We start from the raw sequence: 20,983 nt of genomic DNA, 5'->3' as shown, positions 1-20,983 counted from the left end.
ACAGACAGACGGACAGACGGACGGACGGACAGACGGACAGACAGACATGGCTCAATCGACTCGGCTATTGATGCTGATCAAGAATATATATACTTTATGGGGTGGGAAACGTTTCCTTCTGTGCGTTACATACAACCGTTATCCGCACAAATACAATATACCCTATTTACTCTTCGAGTACCGGGTATAAAAATTCGCGAGCAATATACACACTTCTGTGAGTGAAATTTTATTGACGTTTTAAGCAAAACCAAAAATATTTCTTGGCAACCGAATTGACGTAAGCCACTGCCATTCTCAATGTCACAATTGGCGCTAGAACCATCGAGTAGCATTGAGTTTGATTGTGAAATTTGCTGAGGCGTTGACAAGAGGATTGCATTTCACTTATGCTAAGTTGAGCGGCACTGGAGCTGCTTTAAAGCCCTAGCAAGAGCATCCTTAAAAATTCAGTTGCAGATTAGGAACCCTCAGCGAATCTTGGCTAACAACTTGCCTTTGTTTTGGTTGTAATTCGCTTGAGAAGCTTTGTGCAACGCGGCGTATGAGTCATAAAAGTCAAAAGCAGCTGGCTTTTCTTCTATGCCACAATGACACTTTCGATGCATATTTATGTTTTCTCTCTCTCTCTCTCGCTGCGAATTTTTTCCTCCCTTTTCGTATGGCAAAGTATTATATAAACCATTACGCCGTCTGCTTCGGAGTCACTTTTAATGTGCTCTGTGACAATTGTCGAGCACATACTGCAGCAACAGTGAGACAAAGATAGGTCAGAGAGAGGAGGGTAGGATAGCAGGGTAAGTGGCGTAGCCATGTTGCCACACAATGAAAAATTGATTTCACTACAAAAAATATGGTATGGCACACAGGACACAGGCACACTTTCACTCCTCTCCCCTGCTGCTGCTGCTCCTGCTCCTACTTTGCGTTATGTTTATGGACTGGACAATGCACGCAGCCATCCTACGATGATTCCTTGTATGCAATTGCAGTTCATTCAGCGTCATAACAACAAAAGTTTAGTATTTCATTTCAGTTTTATGGAGCGTGACGCGTGCTGGCAACATAAAGGATAATTGCCTGTGAGTAAGCCAACGGGGAATGGGTATGGGTGGAGAACTGGACCTGGAGCCACCAAAGAAACACTTTAATTATGCTTGCAGTCGTGTGCCACATCTGATACTTTGATTGTGTGAAGAACAGCAGTATAATTGACAATTTTACATTTTACACTGTCTCTACAAAATCCAGACCGATAGTAAATTTAAATTTAAAGCCAGACCGAATGCGTGCATGGAAAACGGAACAAAAAAACACCAACAATTTACTTAAATTCCAAATGGTAGCCGTAACTGGATATATTCCAAGCTCTTTTAGGTGTCTGAAATTGAGCCTCGTCTATTCATTTCGTGTTTTCTTTTGCTAAATTTTAAATAGACAAGCCGAGCAAATTGAAAAGTTGCAGCCAGCAAGAAATGCTGAGCGCCTCGGAATTGGCCAAAAATGCCGACGCGTCTTTTCAAGGAGGTAGCAACGAGGAAGAACCCATGGGGTTGGGATCCATTGAATGGCATTTTATTTTATTATTACAAACACACAGCTCTCGCTGGCTGCTTGTGTATATATATTCAAATATGTAGCACCGGTTTAACCGTTTTTCAAGACAATAAAGACGTCGCCAGGCGACGGTGAGGGAATGTCAGCATGCTGCTCTTTCAACCTTTCTTCCCGAATGTTATCCAAAAGTTAGACAAATTTATGTAAAATTTTGAACGCGTGCCTGCCTTTGCGACACTAGAGAGATTAAGTTTTTGGGTAATCTGGTCCATGACAAGTTTAAAGTTGGACTTTCTAATCGGCCGGCCAGACACTATGAATGAATGAATGGGCAAAACTTGACATACATATGTACACGCTCGATGTACACGGAGTTTTGCTTCAGCTAAAGCAAAAGCCATAGACATGATTCTGCTATTGGCCCACAAATACAAACAAACAAAGAAAAATTGTATCTTCAAAATTGTAGTTTTGAAAGGTTTTCGCCCTTTTTCGGGGGCGGGGCTCATTTTTGAAATACACTTGAACAGTGTGAGACGGACGGACAGACAGACAGACAACCATAGACTCGGCTATTGATGCTGATCAAGAATATATATACTTTATGGGGTGGGAAACGTTTCCTTCTGTGCGTTACATACAACCGTTATTCGCACAAATACAATATACCTTATTTACTCTTCGAGTACCGGGTATTTTGAAGATAAAAGAAAACTTAAAACGCCATTCCGTAGGGAATGACCATATCTATCAGATCACCAAATTGGGATCCGATTGGATCATTATTATAACCATAATGAAGAAATTAATTTGCAGTGTTGTTTTTTTCACATTCTCTCATTCACACTCTGCTTCGCGCTGTTTATGGCCTCTGCCCCTGACACGTCTCTGCCTCTGCCTCTGCCACGACTCTGCAGTGTGAGGTTCTAGGGGAGGGTGGCGAGCTAAAGGAGCGTGTTGGCGTGAGCAATGTTGTTGATGTAGATGACAGATGAAGAAAAAATGTAAAATTTGACAAATAACCGCTAAAGTGCAGATGTAGTATTGAGTGCCGGGTATAAAAGTTGTGACGCGTAAGAAGCGTCTCACACGTCCCTTCTCGTTTTATATTTTATATAGCATTAATTCACAAATTCCCTTCATTTGTTGTTCTATAAAATTTCTATACAAAAAATTTGATTTTACACTGAAGAGAAGGCGATGCCACGCCCATTTTTTAACATGCCTTCTTCTCATTAATATGAGTTTATATATGTATAAAAACTAAATAAAACAATTTTTCGTTTGGAAAGTTATGTAAAGTGTGCAGTGCAAACAAAAATATTTTTTTCCAACCAGCCAATCCGAAAATAGTTCTTGACGAAGAATAAATTGTCATGAAAATATGTTCGTCTCGGAAATCGTCTGATTGGCTTGTGCGTACTCACACATGCAAGCGCATTCTATTTTTTTGATTTATGAGCTCTCATATTTGAGCTACCGAAAAAGGGGTTTGTTTATTGGCTTTTCGTCGCTCGTCCAAATTTTGCTTGCAGTCTGCCAATCCAATAATTGAGCGTTACTTATCCTAATATTATGTTGTCTTTTCCTTGTGTGTGTGTTTGTGTATGTGTTGTGTATGTATTTTTTCGCTGAGTGTGAGACGCATTTTGTCTCATTCTTCTATATTTGTACAATGTCCCACAAGCTGGGTAACAGAAAAAATACCACGCTTATTAATTATGAACTTGGAGAATTATTTATAAATACTTCTAGCCCCCCGTCCACCCTTCTGTCAGTGAGTCTGTCTGTCTGCCAAGTTTGTTAAATTTGTGAGCACACTTAAGCACACCTGATGGATATTTTGGCATCGAATTTTACCTGACTGTCAGGCCCATGAAAATGTATAGTTAAATAAATGGATACTTTTTGCAAAACGGAGTTGGCGCCCCAGCACGCGGTTAAGCGATTTATTTGAATGGCCAGAAAAAGATGCAAATGGAGACCGAATCATAAATTACTGTGAATATATTACTTGGCTATGGTCCCCTTGTGGGGACTTGTGGGGTATCCTAGGTAAAGTTTATTAAGTCAATTATATATAAACTATGCCGCTTTCACCTATACCCCTGCTCTCCTCCGGAGAACGTGCTGAGGCTGGTGGAAAATAATCGGGCAAGTGAATGTAGAGTGTTAATTAGCTAGAAGAGAGATTCACATCAATGGAGAGGGGGTGCATTCAGCATCCTGCTCGAGAAATTATGTATAATTGTTTATAAATATTCACGGTATGCAGTACAAGTAATTGATTCTTATGGCGAATGTGTTGTGAGTGTAATTCTCATTTACATGCTGCCCCTTAAACACTGCTAAGCGATATGGTCAAGCTATTCTGCATCAATGGCCAATGTTCATAAGTTAATCAACTTGTTAATCATTCAGTTTGCTCTGTTGCTGTTATTGTTCTCTGTTGCTGGTGTAGCGGGCGCTCATCCACTGCGGCACCAGCCGTGCCTGAGGCTCTCTCATGTCAATAAGTCAAATAAGTTTATCATACATATGGACATACATACATATGTATGTATTGGATGCTTGCATAATTTATTTATGTTTGTATATAAAATGTATGCAGTACACAAAGAAACGAAATATAAACTTAATGCTAAATGAGAGAGAGAAAAAATGGTTGTAGTCCATTTTTAATTCGTTTGTTATTGAAGTAAAACGTGGAGAAGTACATCCTGTACCTTAGTGTTTTTTTTTCAAATTTTACATTTAATATCTTACATTTTTTTTTACATCTGTCATCTACATCTACATCACTTCTGACGCCATTACGCTCTTTAGGCTCGCCCCTTCTCCCCAAAAGCTGCACACTGCTCGAATCCGAGGGTGGAATGAGAGCATGTGAAAATAATAAACGTGGAGGAAGTGTGAGACGCTTTTTACGAGTCACAACTTTCATATCCGGTACCTTGTAATACATCTGTACCTTAGTGGTTTTTTTTAAATTTTACATTTTATATTTTACATTTATTCTACATATGACATCTACATTACTTGTAAATTGTGGATACAGAAGATTCTGGCTATTTGCGGGGGCGTGGCGAAATTTTGAAATACAGCCATCTTCTGTGTGTTACATACATACATTCACAGATGTTACATACAGATTACATAAAGGAATAACAGTACATATATAAGTATATGTATCCATAATGTTGACTCAGTAAAACGCAGAAAAGCAAACAGATTGCTTTCAGTTTTATAGCCAGTATTACAAGATGGTGGTACCTTTTGGCTCTTTGTCTATATTTTTTGCAGCTTACAAACTTCCACAAACTGCTACTCGTGGCAATGTATACATACATACATAGTTTGGTTAGACATGATCATGTTTGATTCTCATGTACTTTCCGCACGACGGTATGACATCGGCAGTATGAAAAGTGTAGCCTGACTGTGATCCGTTATTTCTGCAGCTACAGTTATTTTCCACTATTCCCTAAACAATACAACATACAGACAACGAGAGCGAGTCGCGATGGCAGAGTCCGATGCTCTTTGTACGGATCTTTAAATGCCTATTGCCCCTAAAGGCCGTAGCTCTTTAATTAATCAAAATACTGCTGGAGCTGCTGTCAGCGGCTTTTCCCCCTGCCATAATATCCAGGCGGTCCTTGCTGCTGTCCTGGTCAACGAACCGTTGCGGTAGCTGGAAATCTTTCTCCTCGCGTTGTACATGGGCAAACAATTAAAGTCACGCGCGCTAAAATCAATCGAATGCGTGGGGTAACCGGGGAGATCTGCTCCAGAGTAAGACCATTTAATTAAAAGCTGAATAATGATACACGAGTGCTGCGGCCAGGAAGTGACCAAAAGTCAGAAAGCAGTGGATATTAAAAGCAATTATAATTCCAGCGAAACGGCAGGATGGCCTGGCCAAAAGAAGCAACTCAAACACCAGTGGAAAATATAACCAATAAAAATCAACGCCCAAAGCGACAGCTGATGAGCAAATATTACAGGAACAGAGACTGAAACAGAGATTGCCGAACTGGCGTACTGGGGCACTGGTAAACTTTCAGACATGATGGAAACCAGATGCCGATTGACACCTCCTTCATCGTAGATTTAAATCTGGTGCCTTGCGCGGGATATTGATTGGAGACGGGCTGCTTGATTATAGGAGCACACCGGAGAGAATCGAAACAAAACACGCATATTAATTCGATGCATTGAATAAATTTAAAATCAAAAGGCGCCAAAAGCTTAAGACAACTAGGAGGTGCGACTCTGTTTTTTTTTTGTAGTTCTGGATTTTGGGAAATGCTGTCAATCACGGGCAGGGCGAAATCGCTCGAGTAAAAAATAATTTGTATCGATTCTCTTCTGCCTGAATAAAATCAATAAAAGACGCACTTTGTAGGGGCTGTGCGTCGACAATATGCTGCAAATGGCAGTTTGGCAAATCACCAATGAACGTACCGAGTACCAGCATGATTATGCTCTCTCTCATTAGATGGCGAGTACCTGGCGGGTGTATCAGAGATGTGGAGTACATGTCGGGTGTGGCATAGGTGCCAGGACCCAGGGTGTTTCAGAGGTGGAAGGTACCTCGGGGGTGTCACAAGTGGCAGCAATTGTGGGGTTTCACAGATGGCGAGTACCGCATGATTGCGACGACTTCTTGGCTCTCAAGCAGCATGTTCATTCATGACGCCACGACGACTGCAAATGTGCACCCACTCCTTACTTCTTTCTTAGCGGGATGCCTTGTCCTAGGGGCTAAGTCTAATTGCCTGTGCTTCACCTTTGATTGCAGCAAAATCAACCCAGAGGTAAATAAAACAGAGCGACAAACGTGCATGACTTTTGTAATGTTGGTTTTCCCGTGCCACTTTGGAACCTTTGGCTAAAACTTTTACATTTTTTGACAGAACTATAACATATGTTGTTACAGTCGAATCTTTGCTATTAATCACAGCTGCCACTTAAGCTTGGAAGCTAGGGAAGACGCACTTAAAGTCACATAACTGCCAAACTTTGTCCTTCTAATAAACATGACTAAGAACCAGCTTTATTTGTATAAATAATCATAACATTAGAAGCATACAATTAATGTATTTATTGAATTTTGGACAAAAACTTTAACAGTTGATTTACGTATGCGGAATAAATGTAAAAGCGACGATACGTGTATTGTGTTTTTCTTCCACAAAAAAAATGTTGTAATCCAACAAACTCCTTACATTTTGTGGTAGGTTTTGGCAAAGTTTTTTGCCTAAAATATAAATTTTTGTCATCAAATTCCTACAGCAAACCCGTTCACTCATTTATTTGTTCATAATAATTGTCAACCCCTTTTGTCAATCTTTTCAATCGATTACCGACACTGATGGAAACTTATGCATGCAACTGCACAAATTCTTGTCCAAGTTAATCTTAAAAGCTACCAAAGTACAGCCCAACACTCAATGGCTTTCCCTACTCTTTCCACAGCTTTCTCCGCACTTTCCATTGGGGGAGTCCATCGCAGCGAAGTTTTTGCATTTGAATAAGTTGCACAGAAAGTTTATCTGCTGTCGATTTCCAGTGCTGTGTGAAAATACTTTTCTTAGCTCTTTTGTGAGAAATCGAGAGCGCTGAAAGGTTTTTGACTCCGTCCTGGTGCTGCCAAAAATGGTGTGTCCAATGGTCTACTCTTAATGTGCATGACATAATTTCAATGAAGGGTGTCAAGAATTGTGATTTTAAGATATTCCAGAAACATCTTAAAGCCATTCCATCATTTATCTCATCATGTGTCTAATTTTTTGTTACACGAATTGGAAAACACTTGACTTTGCTGCCTTATCTAGAGTTTGCTCTTACTTTTTAGATGGAAACCTAAAACCAAACGCCCACGTTAACAAAAACAGTGAGCCTGTCAGATTCATCAGCTCATATGAATGTTTTCGATTAGCTTGCAGCATGCAGCACAATAACGAGCCTGGAAAATATATTTACATATGTATGTACATATAAGCAAAAGAGTGGAAACTGCTCGGACATTCCTACCTGCCACGCTTTTCATTATACCGGGTACTCGAAGAATAATTAGGGTATATTGAATTTGTGCACAAAATTGGATGTAGTTAACGCACAGAAGGAAACATTTCTGACCCCATAAAGTAGATATATTCTTGATCAGCATTAATAGCCGAGTCGATATTGCAATGTCTGTCTGTCCGTCTTGTTTGTCGGCTAGTTCTTAGAGACTATAAGAGCTAGAGCCACCAAATCCAGATGACTGTGTGCGCACACTGTTACAAGTGTATTTCAAAATTTCGCCACGCCCCCTTCCGCCCCCGCAAAGTGCGAAAATCTGCCGCGTCCACAATTTTTTTTTGCACATTCTCTCATTCCACACTCTGCTTGCACTACATACATACATATGTAAAAAAAAGGTAAAATTTGAAAAAAACCACTAAGGTCCAGATGTCCTACTGAGTACCGGGTATAAAAGTTGTGTCACGGTTAAAAAGCGTCTCTATTGATGTCATTTATCCAACCTGTTTATATGTATGTGTTGCCCCTTATCGCTTTTCTCTCTTTTTCCCCGTTTTTTTGGCATATCCGAGGGACCGCCTACTTAGACAGTTTCCAACACCGATAAGGTGCCGAAGATATAAGCGCTGCGCCCTGTAGTCTTGACTTGGCTGGCGCTGAGTCTTATCTGCTGTTTAAACTTGAATGTGTGGCTGTTGGGTGAATGCGGGCAATAGTCGGACAGTGGTCGAAACGTGTGGCAGGATTAAGCTAATGAAATATGTGAGAAATCTTTAGCTTATCTAAGGCAATATTTATCCTATAAACATCCATTCTGTTTTTCACATATTTAATTTCCGAATATTGTCTGTCTGTCTGTGTTTCATACTAAAAAAGGATTGATTTTTATCTGCCACTACGTACGCAGCGATGTGCGGCGTATAACAAAAATAGAAGCAAAAAGTTTTACATCCCACAAAACTAGATAAACAGTGAGAGAGGGGAAGAGAGAGGGAAAACCCACATGCAATGCGAGAGACCAATGAGAGGGCGGCACACGTAGCTTATGACTAATGTGCGGCTGGCCTCCCCCTTAATTGTGATTATACCCGGTACCACTAAGCCGGGTACTCAAAGAGTAAATAGGGTATTTTGCATTTGTGGTGGAAAGTGGATGTATATAACGCACAGACGGAAACGTTTCCGACCCCATAAAGTATATGTATATATTCTTGATCAGTATCAATAGCCGAGTCGTTATAGCCTTGTCTGTCTGTCCGTCCGTCTTGATGAGCACCTGGATATCAGCGAATATAAATTTTAGCCCCGCCCCCTTCCGCCACCACAAGGGCGAAAATCTGCTGTATAGAACATTTTGAAGATAAGAGAAAGCACAGAGAAATTTAAATTCCGTGGGGAATGACCATATCTATCAGATCACCGAAATGGGATTAGATTGGGTCATAACTAAATGAAGAAATTTATTTCCAGTGGCTACCCCCACCCCGTCCAGCACGCACATATGTGTGTGCATCACACTAAGATTACATACATAGGTACATATGAATGTACATACATATGCTCAAATGTAAGCATTAACATTCATATATGTATGTATACTTACTGAGTATAAAAGTTGTGACGGGACTGAAGTGTCTCCAAAGTGTCCCTTCTCGCATCGTTTTCATTTTCACACCTTGAAAATTTAATTTAAAAAAAATTGCACATCCACCCAGGCTTAATATTATTAATACTATAAATGGTGAAATAATAGCGCTGCAAATTTATTAAAATGTCAGGCGCAACGATTTAGATTCAGCCATAATTGCATGCCCAATAAAATTACCTCCGCGAGAGCCTCTTTCCCCAGGCCTCTCTCCCCAACCTCGATAATTAAGCACCGAGAGTGGTAACGGAGCATAAATTAAAAGTAAATTGTTATATTAAAGCCTTTCGGCTGAGGCTGAGGAGGATGTGGCCACCGAGGCGCAGCCAACACATCATTAAAATAAAATAAAATACGAAAAAAACGAATCCCTGTAGCAGACAGGTCAGACAGAGATAGGCTGGGGAGACGGTACAGACAGACAAACTCTCAGACAGTCAGCCTATTAAGGTAAAAACGATATTTTGTGCGTTTAATGAGACATTCGGCGGCCGAAATTGTTGACACAAATCATTGACAGCTGGCACAGAAGCAGCCACACATTTGCGGTCTCTTTCAGTGTGTTGGAAACTTTTCTTTCGGTAAACGTTTTTCAAGGCATTTTGCCTGGTGGCTTTTCTTTGTACTTTTTCCTTCCAGTTTTCACACAATTCCCAAGAGGCAAGAAGAAAAATACACTTGGAATTGACAAATAACACTACCCGACAGGATTTTTCCTCAAGGAAATGGTCTGATGACAATTTTTTGTTTCTATGGCAGCCTTTTTTTAAGTATGTTTAAAATCTGGTACTTTCTTAAAGATTTTTTCAGAGGAGAGACGGTTGAGCTAAAAATGCTCAATCAGTCCTAAAAGCCTAATAAAACCCGTATTTTTTCATTATATACCAACATATTTTAGGTTTTTTATAAATTTAATTTTTTTTTTGTTCAGTATTTCTTGAATTCTGAAATACTCGGGCAGTTGGGCGCGCAACCCTCCAAATCGTTTTTTGGATTTTTTAATTTTTTTTAGGGATGGTTAACCAGTTTTAGCTCAGGCGCCTCTCCTTAAATTTGGATGAACAGTACATGATGTACAATACCTGTCAATAAACAAATAGAGAACACAATATATCATTTGTTTTCGAATGTTCCCGAGTTTTTATAGTCAAAACTTCGTAAAAAATCAACAAATTTTCATTTCAAAGCTTAATACCTCCCAGACAGTAAGCCGAAACCAAAAAGAGTTTTGATTCAATTTTAAGCTGCATCATTCAGCTTTTTAGGTAAGCCAAGTTCTTTACACCCAGATCTAAGATACTTTAGTTATTTGAAACGAGAAGGGACGTGTGAGACGCTTCTTACGCGTCACAACTTTTATACCCGGCACTCAGTACTACATCTCCACCTTAGCGGTTATTTGTGAAATTTTACATTTTTTCTTCATCTGTCATCTACATCAACAACACTACTCACGCCAACACGCTCCTTTAGCTCGGCACCCTCCCCTAGAGACACACTTTGCAGAGTCAGGGCAGAGTCAGGGCAGAGGCAGCGGCAGAGACGTGTCAGGGGAAGAGGCCATAAACTGCGCGAAGCAGAGTGCGCTGTGATAAGCTGCGGGACGGGGTGGGTTTGGCCACTGAAAATTAATTTCTTCATTGTGGCTATAATAATGATCCAATCGGATCCGAATTTGCCGATCTGATAGATATGGTCATTCCCAACGGAATGGCGTTTTTTGAATTACACTGGTTTCAGTGTGAGCATACAGCAGTCTGGTGCCTAAATTTGGTGGCTCTAGCTCTTATAGTCTCTGAGAACTAGCCGACAAACAAGACGGACAGACGGACAGACGGACGGACGGACAGACAGACATGGCTCAATCGACTCGGCTATTGATGCTGATCAAGAATATATATACTTTATGGGGTCGGAAACTTTTCCTTCTGTGCGTTACTTACAACCGTTATTCGCACAAATGCGAAATTTACTCTTCGAGTACCGGGTATAAAAAAGCCGCTACCTCTGAAAACCCGTTATAAAAAAATAACAGACTTTCAAAATTCGTAAAAAAAATAATTTTACCATAGAAAAAAAACCATAATATATTAAACAATTTAAATGCCCAATATCCATCAGAAAAAGTAGGTTTGGTTCCTTGAGGAAAGCAAACAAATTGAAAGCAACCAAAAATTGCAAGTGAATATACATATGTACGTACATACATATATGTTTAGATTTTATTGTATTAAATTTGTAATATGTTGTATTCTTAATATGCTTTAAATTTCAATTTGGTTGTTTACCATGAGGACTTTTTTTCTAACTAAATACTAATTGGTGTCTCTTTTTGTGCGAGGAATTTACCTATATTAACCCAGAGCATTTAGCAATAAAGGCAACAACTTTTCCTTTGTTACAGTTGTCCACAAAAAAAAGTTGATGTACATTTTTGCCTAGTTTTTCTGAAACAACCAGCGTGCTCAATTGCACATTAAAATCTCTGAATGGGAACGACGCTTTAAAATAATTATAAATCATTTGCCTTTCAAGCCGAGACACACTCAACTTCGAGTCCTGTGCGCAATGTGACCCAATTTCTTAAACGATTTAACTTGAATAAATTAATTAGATACATTTATACACCTTCCAGGTCCCAAGTGGAAGTTCGTGGAAAAGAAAGCCAAGTCGAGGATTCAATTAGGCACATTTGGAAACAAATCGGCGGCCCATTCAGCTAGAGATGAGAAACGGAACGGCGGAAGCTGCAGGCAATAACTAGGGAGAAAGAAGAAAAACCTGATATATCGACGGACTGATGGAATGTCTCTGTGGCTCTTTTTATACCCGGTACTCGAAGAGTAAATAGGGTATTTTGTATTTGTGCATAAGAATGGATGTATGTAACGCACAATAGGAAACGTTTCCGACCCCATAAAGTATATACATATATTCTTGTTCAGCATCAATAGCTAAGTCTATATAGCCAAGTCTGTCTGTCCGTTTGTCCGTCCGCCCGTCTGTCCGTCTTGTTTGTCGACTAGCTCTCAGAATCTAAAAGAGCTAGAGCCACCAAATTTTGCCTTCGGACTGCTATGATATCACACTGAGACAAGTGCATTTCAAAATTTAGCCCCGTGTTCTTCCGCCCCCACAAAGGGCGAAAATCTGCTGTATCTACAATTTTAAAGATTAGAGAAAACTAAAAAAGCGATTCCGTAGGGAATGACCATATTTATCAGAACATCGAATTTGGATCCGATTGGATAAGCATTATTGATCCGATGTGATCCTAATTCTGGGATCTGATGGCAAGGTTAGTATATTTCTATATTCAAATTTGAGCTGATTTTCGCTCTTTTTTGGTATTGAATTTTGGGGCGTAATTTTGAAATACACTTGTAACAGTGTGATATCACAGCAATCTTGATGCAACATTTCTTACTGTAGCTTTCATTGTATCTGATATCAAGGTGCACATAAAGACGGACGAAAAGCCCGACAGACGAACGGACAGATAGACATGACTTTTAATTTTTCCATATCTGACGACAATATAAAATATACCCTATTAACTCTTCGAGTACCGGGTACAAAAAATCCCCTCACGACCGACCATGCCAGAAACTACTTTCGTATGAGATGTGGCAGTTAAAGCCACATGCGGCGAAAGCATTTCAAATGCTGAGGAAATAACATAATCAATACATCAAAAATGCCAGCAACTGGAAATTTAAATCATCCAGGCAACTGCGAGGCGCTGTCTAAATCATAGCTACAAATGTGATTTGCAAACGCTCAAAGGAAAAATATGGAAATAATAATATTCTTGCGAATATTCAAGCTGGCAATGGTTATGCTGTAGTGTTCACACTCGTATTGCATGTCAGCGGCCAAACTAACAACTTCATAAATAAGTCGAGCATGTGTAGAACCCATCCTCTGGCTCAGAGATATGTGCCACATCATCGCTCAGGGCCGACCATTTTAACACATCCGTCTAAGAAAAAAGTGGCATTAAACGCAGATCAATCACAATCACCTCGCACCACGCTGACCCGCATATCCGTAAGATACATTCGTGGAGATTGACTTTGAGGCGGGGATAAATTTTTCCATGTGGTCGTTTAGGGTTCTCTATGGAAGTGTTTGTGATTATGTGTATTCACAACTGACTCTTGACTGACATTCAATGCACGCATTTTTTTCCTGGTGGGGGGGGGCTTGGAAAGTTTTGCTATTTACTTGAATTTCTGTGTGTGCTTTGTGCTTGGATTCCTTTTTGCTTTTGCGGCAACTTCCCCAACTCACTCCAAAACAACAAATGAAGCAGCTAAAGTAGAGGCGTGGTTGGGTTGGTGGGTGGTGTCTTTTACAGAAAGTATTCTGCTAAGGCTAAGGCTAAGGTCTGTCTGCAATTTTCTTATTTATTGACAGCCACTATGGAAGCCTGTTCTGCTAGGTTGCTTATTTTGGATTCAGAAATTTGCTTCCTTTTGGGGCTACGAGTCTATCCTTGAGAACTGCCTGACAAAAGTCAAGAAGTCAAGCCAAGCTAAGTGAAATTACCCTTAAAGAAAAGGGCTATGTAACTTGAAGCCTTACAAGTGGTGGAGGAAATTAAAAGGTGGATGAAACAAAGAAGTTTAAACAAAACACACTAAAAATGTTGGGCTGAAGCTGTAACCGAAACTGTAAAGATTGAACAAAAACAAAATGCTTATTAACTTTATTTAAACTCAATACTTTTCGATACATCTGGTTGAAATATTCTGGGAGCTTGTTGCATTTCTCTTTGAAAAATCAAATTAAACAAATATGTACCTATTCATGTACACTTGTAAGCAGTCAGATAATAAATTGGTATCATTTTGTATCACCCTCGTTTATTCTGGCTATTATTTGTTATTTTCTGGCCACTGTTTGCAGAACATCATAATGAGCCTTAGTGTTCAAAATTAATTTTAAAGTGTAAATATATTCTACTAAAATAAAGTTGATTTGAAAAGTTGCCTTGATATTTGCCATGTCTAAATAAAATCTAAGCGCGGCATGTCATGTGTCTAACATTTCCAGTTAAGCAAATGTCTAACATTAGTGTCAAATATTTTATTTACATTTTAACGTACAAATTTACAAGGAGAATATTCTATTGAAATGCATTTAATTAAAAATAACCATGTTCTGTCATTCATTTGGAACCCTAATGAAATCCCAAACGTCTTTCCATCCATTTGTAATGTAGGATTATTTCTGGTCAAGTATAGCAAAATTCAATTATCAATTAAGTCCAATATCCATACAACATGAGTAAATTAATTTAAAAGCTGCTGCTGCTAGTACTCGTTGTGCCAGCCAGCATGATTTTGCATTAAAATATTAAGATTAATCACTGTCAATTACTTAAATGCGAACAAATATATAAATTGAATGGATACTTAAGCGCTAAGAGGGAGACATATGGATATGGCATAATCAACGCATGGGGCTTGGTAATTGCGCAGTCACAACACAATACTCACTCAAACAGCTTGCAGCGGCATGAATTGCAATTGCAAGCTCCAATTCCAATGGAACAAGATGCACTTTGTGGTACAGTTACAGGGATGGAAATAACTGTTCGTATTTAAATTCGAAATTGACTTTGGTTTTTAAAATTGTGTTGAGCAAGTGCCTTCTGATAGCCAAAATGGCTTGGGAAATACACACTGCGATTTGCAAATTTTGGCACGAACTAATTTCACTTGGCTTCGAGATGAGCTAGAGGTGCAACAGCAGGCACTGTAACTGCCACTGCTGCAACGCACGACAACTTTCTTGTCTTGTAAGTAACTTAAAAATGCACACGCGATGGTCAGACGGCTCGTTAATTGATTGTTAGCCTTATTGACACATAACTTCTTCGCAGTTGATTCTTTCTAGGTACTTTCGTATCTTTTTTACGTTTAAATTTTAGAGAATTTAATATTTTTGATGGTGTATTATTGTTCTATTTTTGGCTTTTAACAATTTTTGTTGAGCAAGTGCCTTCTGATAGCCAAAATGGCTTGGGAAATACACACTGCGATTTGCAAATTTTGGCACGAACTAATTTCACTTGGCTTCGAGATGAGCTAGAGGTGCAACAGCAGGCACTGTAACTGCCACTGCTGCCACGCTTGACAACTTTCTTGTCTTGTAAGTAACTTAAAAATGCACACGCGATGGTCAGAGAGCTCGTTAATTGATTGTTAGATTATTGACACAACTTCTTCGCAGTTGATTCTCTCTAGGAACTTTCGTATCCTTTTTACGTTTAAATTTTAGTGAATTTAATATTTTTGATGGTGTATTATTGTTCTATTTTTGGCTTTTAACAATTTTTACGCACTTGCCATCTCACATTTTTTCGGGGGAAAGCGGAGCGCACATATTTAGCGTCTGGTTCAAACAAAATTTCGGATTGAACTGAATATATGTGTGGCATCGTCATACGGATTTTCCTGTTTGGACTGCTGCTGCTGTTGCTGATGGTGTTGCTGCCGCCGAAGATGGCCACGACGACGACGACGCACGAGCAGGCAACAGCGGCAGCATGTTGCTTGATTTCACTTCAAAAAGCTCCAGCCGCCTCCTCCAAAAAGCCGACTCGACTTGCCCCCAGAAACAGCTGTTTTTTGTTTATGTTGCCGAACTCGTTCTTCATGTGTCAACAGGGTGTCAACATGATGCTGTGGTTGTTGCTACCGCTGCTTCTAAGGGCTAATTATTACACTCTACTGTCGTTTAATTCACACTTACCACGCACGACCCTTTTACTCGCACTAATTTTTGCCGACGAGACCACCTTGTAAAGTTTCATCATAGACGAGATCACCGTGTATAGTTTCTTCATGTACTAGACCAGCCACGCGGAAGTGGAGCCGGAGTGCTTTAAGTGTTGAGCTAATATGTATTTGTCGTGAGTGTCGGTCAGTTAATTATAGTTTCCCACCGTTGGCTGGCAACCTCCGTGGCTGGCAGTATGTTTGCCCAGCCACATGTTGATATCGTTTGAAGGTGAGCTTACTGCAGCGCAACATTTGGTGAATGAGGAAGCTTTCTTATCAAAGGAATGATAGCAAAGGTGATAAGGTCAGGGAGGGAGGAGGAATTTTATCATTGATTGTGTTTATATGCAACGATTTTATCGAAGAAACATCCAGAAAGAGGTTTAAGTGGATAAGCTCAAGATAAGCAAACAGCGTTTTTATTTCTGACATATTTATTTACACTTATGTAAATGGAACCGGCATTGTACATCGCTCATTGCACACGACTGTTTCGTGTTCCCCTTCTAAATTTATGACTTTAATTAAACAGCCTAGTAATGGAAAAAACAAATTTTTTTTCACTGACCCACATATGTATGTATGTATGTATGTATGTACATACATATGTATGTATGAACGACCCACATACGAATTGATTTTACTATTCAGTTTTCTGCGCCGCTTTAAAACAAAAGACGAACTCCACTCAATTCTCTTTTATAACTCACAAAAACCATGCTAATAACATAAAGAAATGCTCCGTTCCGAATGCATGATAAAAAGAGTGTCGAGACGACGCAATTGTTTATTGAAAAGCCAAAACAAAATAAGAACGAGGAGGAACGTTCAAAAACTCGTCAAAACTGTTATACTCGATACTCGGTCAGTAAATACACATGTATGTAGGTACATACATATGTATGTATTTGCATGCATACATATGTATATGTATGTATATGTATGTATTTATATGTAAAAGCTACAGCAACCAAAATATACATCGACACTGTGATATCACACTGTTACAAGCGTTTTTTTTAATTTTTCCCCGCCCTCTTTCGTTATCACAAAAGGGCGATAATCAGCTACATCCACAATTTTAAAGATTTAGGCAAACTAAATACGCAGTTCCGTAGAGAATGCCATATCTATCAGATCCTTGAATTAGGATCAGATCGGATCATTATCATTGCCAGAAATTCGAAATTAATATCCCCACCCCTTACACAGGCTTTGTTTATTTTTGGTCGCACACACTGCCTGGCTCAGGGGGAGGGGGCGAGCTAAAAGGGAGTGTTAGTCAGAGAAATTATGTAATTGATGTTTTGTACATGCATACATAAATACATATGAATATACTGACTAAGTACCGGGTTCCTCCTCTTTACTCTTCGAGTACCGGGTATAACAAGCAACGGCAGCTGCACTTTTGAGTTGGAGTCAGAGCAGAACGACTTTGGCATCATCGCAAAGCAAATAACAAATTTATTTGAATAATATCTGTAGGCAATTTACGTCGCTTTACCGCTTATTTATTGTGAACATTTGTTCAAAAAGCACACGGGGCGAGAGCGATGTAGAGAACAGTGACAATTCTTCTGGGCGATGTCAACGGGATGTCGCTCGTCATGTCCGTGCGTCAACGATGAATGCTTTAAATTTTTTGTAAACAACATTAAATTGCTCGTAAATTAAGCAAATACATAGGCGCTACAATTATATGAACGAGAAAGGACGTGTGAGACGGTTCTAACGCGTCACAACTTTTATACCCGGTACTCATTCGTACATCTGTATCTTAGCGGTTTTTTCAAATTTATAATTTTACTTTTTACACTTCTCACGCCAACATGCTCTTTTAGCACCCCGAATGGCGTTTTTAGTTTTCTTTTATCTTCAAAATAGTGAAAACAGCAGATTTTCGTGATTTGCGAGGGTGGAAGGGGGCGTGTGAGCATACAGCCTTCTGGATACAATATTTGTTGGCTCTAGCTTTTATAGTCTTTTATATCCAGGCGCGCAACAAGACGGACGGACAGACAGACATGGCTCTATCGACTCGGCTATTGATTCTGATCAAGAATATATGTACATATATACATATGTACTTTATGGGGTCGGAAAGGGTTCCTTCTGTGCGTTACATACTTTGTGCACAAATACATTATACCCTATTTACTCTTCGAGTACCGGGTATAAAAATGTAAATAAAATACATTTCTAGGAAATATAGTTCGTAAATAAGCATACAAAGAAATTTCTATGCACTCATCCCACTTAAAAATAGAAAACTAAAATTGTTCAAGTGACGAATGTCGGGGTGGACAGCTGAGCGTAGAGCGACGACTGCCTGCCTACCGCTTTCTGTTGGCCTGCAATTACAATAAAATAAAGCACTTGACAATATTTGTTGACAAGACGACAAGTGAGCACAAATGTTTTGAATTTATTTCCCTCGCTGGCTAAACTACCCGTGGGTGATAAATTTCTACGAAAGTACGCCATCTTAAGCCTGTCTAATACCCAAGCGGTATCCAAATTTATCGTTCCATATAATGTTAATGATAAATATTCCGTTTAAATGTTGCACGTTTTGGTCATTCATCCAGTAAAGCAAATCTAGGGGTTCATTCAAAAAATCTTTGCTCACACAAAACAGCAGAAATCAAAATCATTTCTAGTGAAATACATTAATAAAGATGAATATGAATAAAAGAAAGTACTGGCATATACTCCTACACATGTATGTACGTCATCCTCCTTCAGCTCGTTTTGTGGTTTGCGGAATTCAAATACGCTTAGCAATGGCTTTTCATGGAATTGAAACAAATGAAATAACATTCTGAGTTCACTTTAACTTTTTCTATGTATGGCGCATTATGTATGTACATATATAGATAATGGGGAAAAGTATGTAGGAAAATTCTTGTTATGGATGAACACTGCGAGCATGGGGCTTGTGGTCAACTGTAGGCATGGACCAGAACAGGAAACGATCAGGACCAGACTAGAATTTGAACCAGTGCATTGCACTGCCAGGAAAAATTCACTGTATGTCGTCGGTGTTTCATGGTGTGACGCGGCTTCGGCCGGGGTATGCTCGCCGCGCCGGGTTCACAGAAATTTCTTGGTTTCTGGATGTGGTAGCTGAAAGAGAGGTTTCCGTAAGATCAAGAAATAGGCTAGGATTAGGCGGTGAAAGAAGTATTGTGGGGTGCCGTCGGTGGGGCCGTGCGGATGTCTTCCTTCGGTTGGATGCTCGAACGCACGTGGCTGTGTGCGGTGGGCCTGCCGTGGGCGGCTGCGGAGGTTGTGGAGGTTGAGCACACTCGGAAAGGTTGGCGCAGAGGTGGAGCCCGCTCTGGTGAGGATTCCGAGGGATAAGCACGCTCGGTGAGGCGGGTGTAGAGGTGGAGCCCACTCTGGCGAGGATTCCGAGGGATAGGCACGCTCGGAAAGCCTGGCGCAGAGGTGGATCCCACTTTGGAGAAGAGTCCGAGATTGGAGCCCACTCTGGCGAGGATTCCGCACTCTGGGTAGCACAGAGGTGGAGCCCGCTCTATAGAAGATTCCGAGGTTGGAGCCAACTCTGGCAAGGATTCCGAGGTTGGAGCACACTCGGGGTGAAGGATTCTGAGGTTGAGCACGCTCTGAGGGTGGGTATGTATAGCAGGCCGCTCGGCCGAGTAGAATACTACCTCGTCGTAAGCACCGCTTAGAAAAGTAGGGAGGTTAGTCCCAGACTATCCAATGTGGCCTGCCACGATTCGGTCCGGCGATCCTCCTTATATTGCCGGCGATCAGCTGTTGGCATTCGGGATTTTTGAGTTTAGCCCTAACGCGTTCTGCGCCCGGCTGTTTTAGTGTGGCCGTTTTGTTTTGAATTTGAATTGTGTAATTATATGTGAGTATTTATATATAGCTTGTGACGCCTGCGCTTTGTGTTGCGGCGCTGGGTGTCACAATAGCTCATTTATATTTATGCCAAAGCTACATACAAACAGACATACACAAGCACATGACAAACACACACACATACAAAACCCTCACTCGCATAGGAAATGAGCTGCAGAGTCGAGAGAGAGACCATTTAAATATGTATGAATGAAACCAGGCAAGGGCGGAAAGCGTTACCTCAAATTAATATTATGCCCACTAGATCTCATCTCTGTGTGGCACATATAATAACTTTGTTTGTGGCCCGACGAATGCAACTGATTGTCAGTAAAATTATCTGCATGTGGCAGTTGATAACGCCCACACAAGTCGTATACGCGATTTGTATAATGGGGCCATCAAGGCAAGAGAAATGGTTTCGGAACGGGTTGCAGATTGTTGCATTCTTGGGGTCTTTTGTTTCAAGGAACACTCCCCGGCGACAGTTGGACGCCAACACCTTATTGAGGCGCTCCTTTTTTATAATTTTTTCTTCCCTTTTCCCTCTTTTTTTTCAGTTATATTAAACGAATACATCTTAAGTGTCTGTAACCTGAGGCCAAGCGGTTTATTTTTGGCAGTCCAGACTCGTAGACTTGAGGCTGCTGGCCTTAAAGCTGTCATGCCAGCAAGTTTGGGTACTTAAGGATGCGTGTCACGCGGGCTCAGCTGTCGAATCCTTCGCTTCGAATCCCGGGACGGATATATCTGCACACGTAGCCACCGAAGGCGGTTCAAAGGTAAATAATCGTATAAATATTTTTAATAATTTGTAATGCCCTGCCAAGAAGCGAATGTACCACTTGCCAGCGGAGAACGAACAGTCGCAATCAGGCTGCAGAAGTGAAAACAGCGTCTCATTTGCATTTTGATTTGATATCAAATCACACAAATATTTCCGGCTGTTGGCAGCCGCAAACATTGAACCGCATATTTGTCTGCGCTGTTTTTCTCTGCGCTGCTTTACTCTGTTATGCTTCGCCCTACTCTGTTCTGCTCTTGCTGGGCTCTGCGGTCTTTGGTCTGTGTCATTGCCTTGCGC

The 20,983-nt window shown here is 40.3% G+C and overlaps 1 protein-coding gene and 1 long non-coding RNA gene across 2 annotated transcripts in view; both read right to left on the bottom strand.

Annotated features, from left to right (window-relative positions):
* LOC117897651 (cardioacceleratory peptide receptor) overlaps positions 1-15,230 on the bottom strand; it is a 60,879-nt gene extending 45,649 nt beyond the window's left edge. Inside the window, exon 1 of the mRNA XM_034806628.1 lies at positions 14,737-15,230. The gene's annotated coding sequence lies outside the window, so the exon portion shown is untranslated. The remainder of the gene's footprint in view (positions 1-14,736) is intronic.
* A 3,610-nt stretch (positions 15,231-18,840) lies between these two features.
* LOC117896928 lies at positions 18,841-19,781 on the bottom strand. The gene is made up of 2 exons (XR_004649057.1): positions 19,704-19,781; positions 18,841-19,152 (listed from the first exon to the last, which is right to left on the bottom strand). It is a non-coding gene; the product is annotated as an uncharacterized LOC117896928 (long non-coding RNA).
* Between the last annotated feature and the right edge of the window lie 1,202 nt (positions 19,782-20,983).

The sequence above is a fragment of the Drosophila subobscura genome, chromosome O (assembly GCF_008121235.1).
Source record: "Drosophila subobscura isolate 14011-0131.10 chromosome O, UCBerk_Dsub_1.0, whole genome shotgun sequence".
NCBI lineage: Eukaryota > Metazoa > Arthropoda > Insecta > Diptera > Drosophilidae > Drosophila > Drosophila subobscura.
The sequence above is the reverse complement of the archived record's forward strand: the minus strand, read 5'-3'. Positions and strand labels throughout refer to the sequence as shown.